This window comes from Harpia harpyja, chromosome 6 (assembly GCF_026419915.1).
Source record: "Harpia harpyja isolate bHarHar1 chromosome 6, bHarHar1 primary haplotype, whole genome shotgun sequence".
In the NCBI taxonomy this organism is placed as follows: domain Eukaryota; kingdom Metazoa; phylum Chordata; class Aves; order Accipitriformes; family Accipitridae; genus Harpia; species Harpia harpyja.
The window spans coordinates 64,200,888-64,211,911 of NC_068945.1; positions in this window are offsets into that span (position 1 = coordinate 64,200,888).

Consider the following 11,024-nt stretch of genomic DNA (forward strand, 5'->3'; position numbering starts at 1 on the left):
GAAATGAGAGGGCTTTGCTGTGGCCAGTGATGTAGTACTATGGCCAACAGTTACTTTTAAGTCTTGTTTGGTGCTAATGTAGCTGCTAAAATGTCTTTGCAGATGTTGTCCTCAGGCATTTCTTGTGGTTGGTACTGGTGACTAGAAAGAGCCTACAGGGGCTAGAAAAAGGAACAAGAAGAGTAGAGGATGTCTTATGATGGCTCTTGGTTTGTAACCACATAAGGGATATACTCATGCTGCGTAGCACAATGGAGATACCTTAATGTTAGCTCCGAGATTACACAGTGTAGTCATGTCAGTATAGCTCTGTGCCCAAGAAAAATCTTACCAGCTTTGCTTTGGAGAATGGAGATCCTTGCAATGTGCCTATACTGTCTTCAAGACCTGAAATTTCATCCTTGCATGGTGGATCCAAGTCCTTGGAGGTAATGTGGTTGGTCATCGTGCCATCTCCCAGTGCATGGCAGAGACATGCATGACTATCACACTTCTAAGCTTCTGCATTTTACAGTAAATGCTTTACACCATGAGCATTTACTGTTTTGAGAAATCAAACAAAAACCTAACAACTGAGAACTTGATTACCTTGTTCTTCTGATGACCCAAATCACAAGGTTTGCTGCAACACTTTCACATACTTGCTGCTGTACTTGTGCTTTCCTTTGGGTGACTTAGTGGTACACAAAGCAGCTCTGAGGGTACTCCAGTGATTTGTAACATGCTTTCTAGTTGAGGGCATGTATTTATCATGTTACAACAAATGAATGATTAATAGTTGCCATAGTGATAATGAGAACTTGAAGTCTTTGAGCACTACAGAGTCAAATGCAAGCCTTGGCACATCTTTGCTGCAAAGCAATCATGGTGGGGGTCTTAAAAATAGAGGCTCAGGAGCCAGCGTCACTTAATAACACTTTAACACCCTATGGAGAAAACATTAAAATATAATCATATGCTTATTTAGAAATGTGAAAAAAACAGATGGGAAAGACTCACTTCAGATTTTTCACTGTAAGAAGACATTTAAATATTTTTGCAGAATCTACTTCTTCTTTTTTTTTTTTTAAATGCAATTGAAAGCTGCTGCTTTTTACTGCTAACCTTCCCCTTCTTCTTTTGCCTGGCACAACTTTTCTCATTGAAATGTTATATGGACAAAATCTTGCCTTTCCAAGGTCCTGCCAATGCTTCTCTTTAATCCAAGGCACGTAATCATTTCTCCTCAAGTTTGCTTATCAGCCACCAATAAGAAGTCTTTGCAGGTATGCACAAATCTTCCCACCATTATTTCTTGATATTCTGTGAAGGAAAATGTCATTCAGACATCTGTAGGACACTAGGGCATATGGGTAGTTGCTGAAGCTTATAGCTGTTTGTTCAAGACCAGATTGGCCACAAGTCCCTCTGTATTCAACAGCCTGTGCAGCATAATGCAATGGTCAAAGAGGAGCTTGTTAGTGATGGGAGACCCAGACCCAACATCTGGCAAAAAGTTAACTTGCGTGATGTGTCCTAACAGTCTCAAGTCGTTCCTCAAAAAATGGCAGTGTGCAGGGAAAGCTTTGACTTGGTTATACTCCACTGGTGTCAGTTTGCTGCAACATTTTTAGCCTGGAAATGAAGACTCAGCAAAAGTATAAATAAAATGTTGAGGGTCAGAGTGGCAAAGCCCTCCTCTTCTACCTGATGCCTCCTGAGATCATTATAAATGAGAGTCTCATAACCCCCAGGGTAAAATAGAGAGCAGACTTGGTGGCCATTAACTACTACAAGAACTAATTAAATGAGAGGGAAGGAAGCTGAAACCACTGGGACATGCAGAAGCTTTGTTTTGCTTATTGGTACACAGAGAAATTCCAGCTGAGGATCTGGAAGATGAGTCGACTGATTTATCCAGGAGATCAGATAAAGAGCAAGGCAGGAGGTATTGTGCCAAACTAAAGAACATGCACAACATATTGTTTGGCATCAATGTGCAGCTAATATCCTCTGGGAGGAACGAAAAGTGACAAGAAACCTCCCCCTTGTGTTATTTCTGCATCCCCCTCTTCCCCTCTCCTTGGGCTTTTCCTGTGAACAGCTCTGAAGCATCAGGATCCTGTACTGTAAAATTATTTTTCTTGCTTCCCCATCCTATATTTGTGGGAATCTGAAATCACTGTCAGCTCTCTGGAGCACTGAAGGTTTGAAGACACAGCCTCTGCCTGGGGATACCAGGCAGTCCTCACCTCAACAGAAGTAAATTAGAGAAAAGAACATGCATTGTAATAGTTGAGGGAAAACAAAGGTAAGTTGTTTTGGTGTTACCAGCAAGTTACTGCTTTGCAAGTCAATGTAGATTGGCGGTTCAGTGCCAGCAGATATCTCCCATCAACTCATGCAGCCATCAGGCACCCAAAAAACTTCAAGACCTGTGAGTCCCTGTCGCCAGGTGTTGCCGTACACGTGCCGCTACTTGGCCAAATGTCTGGTGGTTGCACCAATATCGGCACGCAGCTCAGTCGCTATGAACTCGTAAGACCCAACCGAACCCATTCTATGATTCTACGACCCATGTGTGTTGGAGCCACCACCCACAGGCTACCTGTGCTACACGCAAAGCACACAGGCAGATCAGGTGCGTTGACTTTGCCACGTGAGATCATCTTGTGCCCTGCCTTTCCAATTAGGTCAGGAGGAACACGATGCTCCAGCGGCTTCGAGGGCTCAGGGTAACTAATTCACATTAGAGTGGGAATTGCTCCAGAGACAGCGTTGTGTCCCATAGATGTATTTTAAGCATTGAACACAGCTAATGAAGCTATTAAAAGGCAGCAAAATTTTAGCCATTTCAGTGAACCAGCTAAGTTGCAACGCCCTCAGACAGGCTGGAATGGATGCCTGTAGTACTAAAACATCACATTGTTGTACGTGACAAAATGGTCCACTAATGATGGGCTTCCCCCAAGCCAACATTTGGCCACTCACAGTTTCCTTGGGTTGCCCACACCACGCAGCCTAGCCTGGCTGAAGGTACCACTTTGCCTGCAGCCAGAATGGGCTTTGTGAGTTGCCAAAATAACCCTGAGACTTCACATAAGCAACAAGTTTGTGTGCTATTTCTGAGCTAAAAAATTTTCCAAAAAAGGCAAAATGATCACTTCAGCGAGAAGGTTTTTGAACAAGTCTTCTTTGTTCAATTAGCGCAACTTGATTTATTGCTAGGTGAGCCCTCAAACAGCCTGTAATTACAGACCCACAACTGCAAAGTAGGAAGATTATGAAGGTTAAACATATCAAGTCTTTGCATGAGAAGGAAGTGATCAATGGAAAAAAAAAAAAAAAAGCTCATGAGAGATAAAAGGATTCAAGAGCGTGGCAGATAGGTTCATGCTAGGACATTCTGTAATGAAAGAAGACAGCACAGCAAATGAAAGCAGAAAACCCTGATATTGCTCAGAGTACTATTAGAAATCTTAGATGTAGTCTTCACAACTAATTCTCATTTTAAGGGCTACTGTGCTTTCTTTTCAGCCCCAAATTTACCTGCTGTGCTAATGCAGTGTCTTCTCACATTCATTGTTGAAAATTGATTACTTGAGTATTAAGGATATATAAAAAAAAATCTTCAAACAGGTTATAAAAAGAGTTGTTTGCACTGACGTGAAGTTGCCCACTGCATTTTAAGTTTGCAGCATGAATAAATCTCTCTGTGTTCTCGTTTCAGTGCTTTCTCACACATTGTGTCCCACCATTGTGCCTAGAAGGGAGAGACAAATACAGGCTTTTGGGCTAGCTAACCTTGTCCCAGAAGGATTACTCTTAAAGACCATTTTCCGCTCTTTGCAATCTTAAATCCCATGGGAGGAGAAACTTCCCGTGCTGCCCCAGAGGCAGGCTTGCCCTCTATTACATTTCACTTTAAGGAAATATTTTCCTGATCTTCAGCCTTTATGTCTCACTTGCTTAAATCTTTCCCACTGCACCTAGTTAGATTGTACAATTCTAAATAATTAATCACCTCCCTCATTCATTTCAAGCACTTGTTGAATACAGAGCAGAGAACAAGAATTACTCATAGGAAGAAAAGGAATGGGAACGGGATGACAGACGACCAGTTGAGAGGTGAGGAATGAGGAAAGAATGATGCTCCAAGCATAAAATCCAAGCTGCTGGTAAGAGTAAAAGGAATACAGGAGAGCTGCAGTGCCCCGTGGCTGATTCATGCTGCTTACTTTTGCATATTAATTTGGGGAGGCAAAACACAGTTCCTCATGGGGTCTTGAAGTGCTCTGCTCAGGAGAAGGCATCCTTTGATGCCTGTCAGTCCAAAACAGCAGCGGTACGCAGGCAGTCCCCCAGGCATGGCTGGGCAACCGAATGTAAAATGGGAGCGGTGGTGAGCGCATCATGAACGTAAGCCCTGCAGCCATTTAGATGCCCTGCAAGCCTTCAGCGGGTGAAAGCTGCTCAGGAGAAGGCAGTTCTGTGTATATGCAGAAGCAGACTGAAGAGAGCTGCCAGCACTGATAGTAATGCTCCTCACAAGCTTGTTTTCCCAAGGACACGGGTAGATTTTGCCGCACAAAATCCATTTTGAAGGGTTGTGGGGGGGGTTTGGATTTTTTTGTTTATTTGTTTTGTTTTGGTTTTTTCCTGTGTATTTTGTTTCCTTAGACCTTGAAAGCTGACGATCACAAATTTCTAGGCAAGCCCAGAAGTGCATTGCTGGAGCGCAAGGGCTCCTTACCGGCAGAAAGCATCCTCCAGTGCACCGTGTCCAGCTGCCATGAGCTGAGCACCCAACCGGGATACCAAAGTTAAGTCTCTGCACCAGGATCCCTTCCTCACTCTCCTTCAGCAGAGAATGAGCAGTTTCTTCAGATGCATAGTAGGTCAAGCTAAGGTCTGACCCACATATGGCGATATCTCTCTAGCTTTCCGAATAGGTGTACACGGATGCTCAACCAACAAAGAACGAACTTCGGTTAACCGAGCCCAAGGGCTGGCCACACAAAAGCTCTTATGTCTAAGTAGGAAATTTGGCACCAGTCCCCTGGGTTGAACTCCACAGCCCTGGGGATCGTAGGTAGGAAACATTTCTGTACTTTGCCAAGGAGGAGAGGGTAGTCAGCAAGCAGGGAGATGGCCAACTGTTAATAGAAAACAGTTAGCCTAAATGAGCTGAAGAAAATGAGGCTGGGGAAGAAGGGGCACTGTGAACGTCTCCTGTTAAGCCTGTTTGCCCTCCATGCAAAGCTACAATCCAGCTGCTTGTTGTTGTTTGCATGAGTTGTGCACTTTTTATTTATTCACACCTGGGAACACGACCTCTCATCCAGGAGCTGTGTTCCACCGAGAGTAAATTTACGGCTGGCATCTGCTCCTGCACCAGGCACAGGGAGATGATTTACGCTAAAGAAATTGCATTCTGACCCAGTGACAAGCCATTTTGCCGAGATGTTGAAGATATAAACAGTCAGGCTGTGGCATAAGCATGGGTACAACTTCAGTAGCTGTGAAAACTCTTACATCTCCCAGTCCTCCCCACAGCCCCACTGCTGTTGTTCAGAAGTTGAATGCAGCTGTAACTCTTTTGTGAGGTAGAAGGAACACTAAAAGGGAGGCACATGGGCAGGGATGGGACACTGCTAGTTTTTTTTTTTTTTTTTTGGGGAAATATATTTTGGCACAAATGAGAGCTGTCTAGTAAGCAAGCATCCCCAGTCATGAAGAAGGTGCTTGGAAAGGGGCAGGGAAGTGGGGCATCTCACGTGGGAATTTGTGGTAGCACTTGACTGTGTAAGGCCCATGAAAATGACCATGGGATCCACTGGCTTGGCAGATGGTGTTTGCAAAAAAAAAAAGCTGGGATGAAGACAGGAGAGCGGAGGGCCCCTAACCTTGTGCCACAAGTTGTGCTCATGCCTGTGGAAGGGAAGACTGGGTTTGGCTGCTGGCAGCGGACTGACACCTGGTTAACAAGGCAATGGGTGGGCGTATGGATTCCTGTCATCTGCAAGCACAGGGATCTTGGCCATCCTGGAAGTGGTGCGGCCATAGCTTTGGCATTGTCACTACTGTGAACATACATAAGCACTAGTAGCTGTTTGGACCGGTGGAAGCATTGCTCAAGAGTGGTGTGCTTCACAGCATGATGGTGAGCAGTCATCCTGGTCCTGCCTCTCAGGGTGTGCTCTGAGTGCGCTGTGTGACTAGTTACAGCGTACCTGCTAGAGAACCGCTGGTTCCTTTCTTAGCACCAACCGGAGTTTCCTTCTTTTTAACTTATTCTGGCATGAAAGTGAGAGGAGAGAGGAGTGGGTGAGGTGATGCCATAATGTGCTCTCTCCTCAGCCTGGACTTGCGTTAGGTTCAGCCACCTGTAGAAGGACAAGTGCAACTGTATCAGGGTGGCATGGCAGGGTTTTGGTAGCGGAGTGGCTTCTGTGAGAAGCTGCTAGAAGCTTCCCCCATGTCCGACAGAGCCAATGCCAGCCGGCTCCAAGACAGACCCGCCGCTGGCCAAGGCCGAGCCTATCAGCGACCGTGGTAGTGCCGCTGGGAGAACACATTTAAGAAGGGGAAATAAGTTGCTGCGGAACAGAAACTGCAGCTGGAGAGAGGAGTGAGAACATGTGAGAGAAACAGCCCTGCAGACCCCCAGGTCAGCGAAGAAGGAGGAGGAGGAGGTGCTCCAGGCGCCGGAGCAGAGATTCCCCTGCAGCCCGTGGGGAAGACCATGGTGAGGCAGGCTGTCCCCCTGCAGCCCAGGGAGGTCCACGGGGGAGCAGATCTCCACCTGCAGCCCGGGGAGAGAGGACCCCACACCGGAGCAGGGGGATGCCCGAAGGAGGCTGGGACCCCGTGGGAAGCCAGCGCTGGAGCAGGCTCCTGGCAGGACCTGTGGCCCCGTGGAGAGAGGAGCCCAGGCTGGAGCAGGTTTGCTGGCAGGACTTGTGACCCCACGGGGGACCCACATATGGGGAAGGGACCCACGCTGGAGCAGTTCATGAAGAACTGCAGCCCATGGGAAGGACTCATGCTGGAGAAGATCGTGAAGGACTGTCTCCCATGGGAGGGACCCCACGCTGGAGCAGGGGATGAGTGAGGAGTCCTGCCCCTGAGGAGGAAGGAGCGGCAGAGACAACGTGTGATGAACTGACCCCAACCCCCATTCCCGGTCCCCCTGCGCTACTGGGGAGGGAGGAGGTAGAGGATTCGGGAGTGAAGTTGTGCCTGGGAAGGAGAGAGGGGTAGGGAGAAGGTGTTTTAAGATTTATTTTTATTTTCTCATTACCCTACTCTGATTGGATTGGTAATAAATTAAATTAATCTTCCCCAAGTCAAGTCTGTTTTGCCTGTGATGGTAATTGGTGAGTGATCTCTCCCTGTCCTTATCTCGACCCAGGAGCCTTTCATTCTATTTTCTCTCCCTGTCCAGCTGAGGAGGGGAGCGATAGAGCAGCTTTGGTGGGCGCCTGGCGCCCAGCCAGGGTCAACTCGCCACAACAATGCAAGGCGAGTGAAACATCCATATTTCACACCGCTTCGTATCCCACCTCATCAAGTTTGCAGATGACACCAAATGGATGGGGGGGGGGTGACCAAGGGCAGGGCTGCCAGCCAGAGGGACCTCGACAGGCTGCAGGAAAGGGCCAGCAGGAACTTTGTGAAATTCAAGAAGGACAAATGCAGAGACCTGCACCTGGGAAGGAAGAGGTGCTCGCAGTGATACAGGCTGGGGAGCAGCTCTGCTGAAGAGGACCTGGGACACCCTGGTGGGAGGTGACCACAAGCCAGCAGTGTGCCCTGGCAGCAAAGCAAGCCAACAGCATCCTGGGCTGCGTGAAGAGAATCGGAGCCAGGACACTAAGGGAACTTGTTATCCCCACCCCCCCGTAAGACATTTGTTACACCATGTGTAGCTACTGCATCCAGTTTTGGGTTCCTCCAGTACAGAAAATTGATGGACACACTGGAGGGAGCTCAGCAAAGGGCCACCAGCATGGCTGGGCAGGCTGGAGCACCCACCTACCATAGCTGCTGAGGGAGCTGGGCTTGTTCAGCCCGGAGCAGAGACAGCTTCGGGAGCCCCGAACAGTAGCACCCCCCCCTTCATATCTATGAGGAACTTATCAAGAAGGTTTAGCGGGGTTTTTTTGCAGTATGGCAAGGTGTGAGAGGCAAGGGGCATAAACCACAACAGGAGATGTTCATGCTGGATATCAGGAAAAACATCTTCACCATGTCTTTGACACCAAAGTAGTGTAACAAATTGCCCAGAGAAGCTGTGAAGGTTCCTGCTTTTAATTTTATTATTCTTTTGAGCAGAAGGAACCAGTGTCTGCTTCTCATCTGTGGTCTGGGGCAGGGGGGGTGCTCTGGTGTGTGGCATGATTATACCAGGATCAGGGACCGAGGCTGGTGTGGCACAAATTATGTGATACTTTGGCCACATCCATAAGGGGTAAGCAGTCATTTCCTGGGGATCCTCAGCACCAGAAGTTGAATGGGATTAAACTAATGCCAGAGGTGCTCTACAGATCACGTAAGTACAAGTTCTTGGGGGTCTGGCTCTTCTGTCATAGGGATATTCTGCACACATCTACTCCGTGAAAGCAGTCCAGCTGCAGTCGTCGTTTTTTTGGCACAATTGCCACTTAGAGTCTCTGGGACACCACCTGGGGCTCATTTGTTAGCAATGGGATTCACTGAATTTCAACTTCAGCCATCTACAGATTAGACTCCTAGAGGTCTTATTTGGTTTTTTTTTTATAAATGCAGGCATCAATGCCATTTGAGTTGCCCTGGAGTATCCAATATGTGGCCCAGGTTTAGGAAAGTGAATAAAGGCCCTAAAGTGGGATTTAGCTAACAGACTCATCCTTCTAAGCTTAGGGATCCTTAGCCAGGTATCTGGCTGCACCAGACTCATATGCTTATGCTATTTAGAGCCCTTGAAATGGCCTAGGATATCCCATGTTGGACGTCACAAATGTCCCATTCATCCTGCATCACCTCTGCAGGCTTTTCATGGATATTTTGGAGATTCTAGGACATTCCAAACAACACTAGATGCCTACATCTGGCAAACAAATTGAGCTGTACTTGTCTATTTCAGGGCAAGCAGAATAACTCTGCTGACCAGTTGACTGTTGCCCAACATGGGAGCTAAGACTCTTGGTGCACCTGGGCCTCGGAGTTGGCTCAGCTAGTCATCCAGGGCTTGACTGAATTGCCTAAGCAGAGATGCTTAGTGCTATCTGAGATACCTAGAGTAGTCTGACACACACATGGGGCTGGCAGGTATGACAAAGGACCTACAGGAGAACTGTGCCCTTCTGTTGCAGTGGTTGCAGCTAGTAGTTAAGCAGTGTATCCTCAGGCACTGGGAGCAATACTTGATTCCTCTACTAAGAAAACTGAATTCTGCTTCTGTTCTCCAATGGAAAGTCAGCAACAGCTCCAGAGAGCTCCCCCATTCCCTGGTCTTAGCCATACTGCTTCAGGTGGGAAGAATTGTCTCCAGGATGCACTTACGTTACCTCGACTAGCAGAGATGTCTACAGGGTTAAGCAGTGACACGTGTCTGCTTTGAGGGATGCTGGGCTGAGGTTCCTGAGCAGATACATTGGTATCTCAGCACCTTTATGGTCTATGCCCAAGAGGCATGATCAGAGACCGATATGGCACCACCGTGGCCCGAAAGAGCATTTGTGCCTATGCTGTTGCATAAACCAGCACATTGCCTTCCTCCATTATTGCTGGAGAAATTATACATTTTTATCTGTAATGACCCTGCTGTCAGGTCAGTTTGACTGACTCAGGTTTCTTTTGATTTCCAAATGACCTCTCTTCTCTAATAGGTCCTGTGCATCCAGGTATCCCCCACCCTCCAGGTGGTACCGATTCTTCTCCACTGTCTGTTTCAGAGCCACAGGGCTTTAACTCACATGTGCATCCATGAGAAACAACTGTATCTATTCAGAGGAGGATGACTGAATGAAAAAGTATTTTACCTTCACCCATGCTCCCTATTGGCTTATAAATAAATATGCATTACCCCATGGTTCCCGACTACATCGTCAACTCTACCTGGGTGAGAAGGGCAGGACAACTGCAAAAATCTCTTTAAGTATGTTCATTTTAGCATTGAACTTAGGCTTATGGAGATGGGAAAACTGCTAGTCATGCTGCAGAAAAAGAGGAAATAATAAATACAAATTCTCTTCTTTCTACCTACATGTTAGGATAAGGATAAAATAGTTTCTGGTCCAACTCTTAACAGTCTACTTAGTTAGCATTGCTATTAAAGATACAGTATTTCCAAGCAGGTAGCCCCAGGTACCTTGGGCTGAGAATGGGACAGAGAGCTCTAATCCATTGACACGAACCTTTAGGACTCTTTAAGCACACCAGCAGCATCCCAGACAATGGAGAACATGCCGTTCTCATGCTTACATTCATAAAAGACAAGCAAGATGACCCAGTTCATGGTAGGCTAGTTTGACATTACGGCGGCAAAATAATGGAAATACTGACATGGGTATAAAGGGGTAGAAGACATTAAAGAAGAGGTAAACAATTAATGCCAATCAACAGTTTTTTAGGGAGGAAAGGTTGTCAAACTCAATTTCATTCTTTGCTGTGATTGTAGGTTTTGGCTGATATAAGTAATTGCAAAGATGGAATATATTCTGACTTTTTATGTTTGACAGCGCAGCAGACCCTGATTAAAAAATTAGCATTCCACCCTATCAATACAAGGCACATAAAATGGATTAAGAACTGGCTGACATGTCAACAAAGCAGCTGTCAAAGGGGAATCACTGTAGGAGATCTTTTTTTTTTTAGAGGGGTTCTGCAGGGATCAGTAATAGGTCTGAATGCTATTGACTATTTTCACTAATGACTTGGAAGTAAATATTAAAACTGCTGATAATACTGGAAAATAATGAAGAGGACTAGGAGTTATACAAAAGTGCTCTTAATATGGTTGTGGGCAAGCTTTCAAGTCTAAGAACAGGCAAGCAGACCAC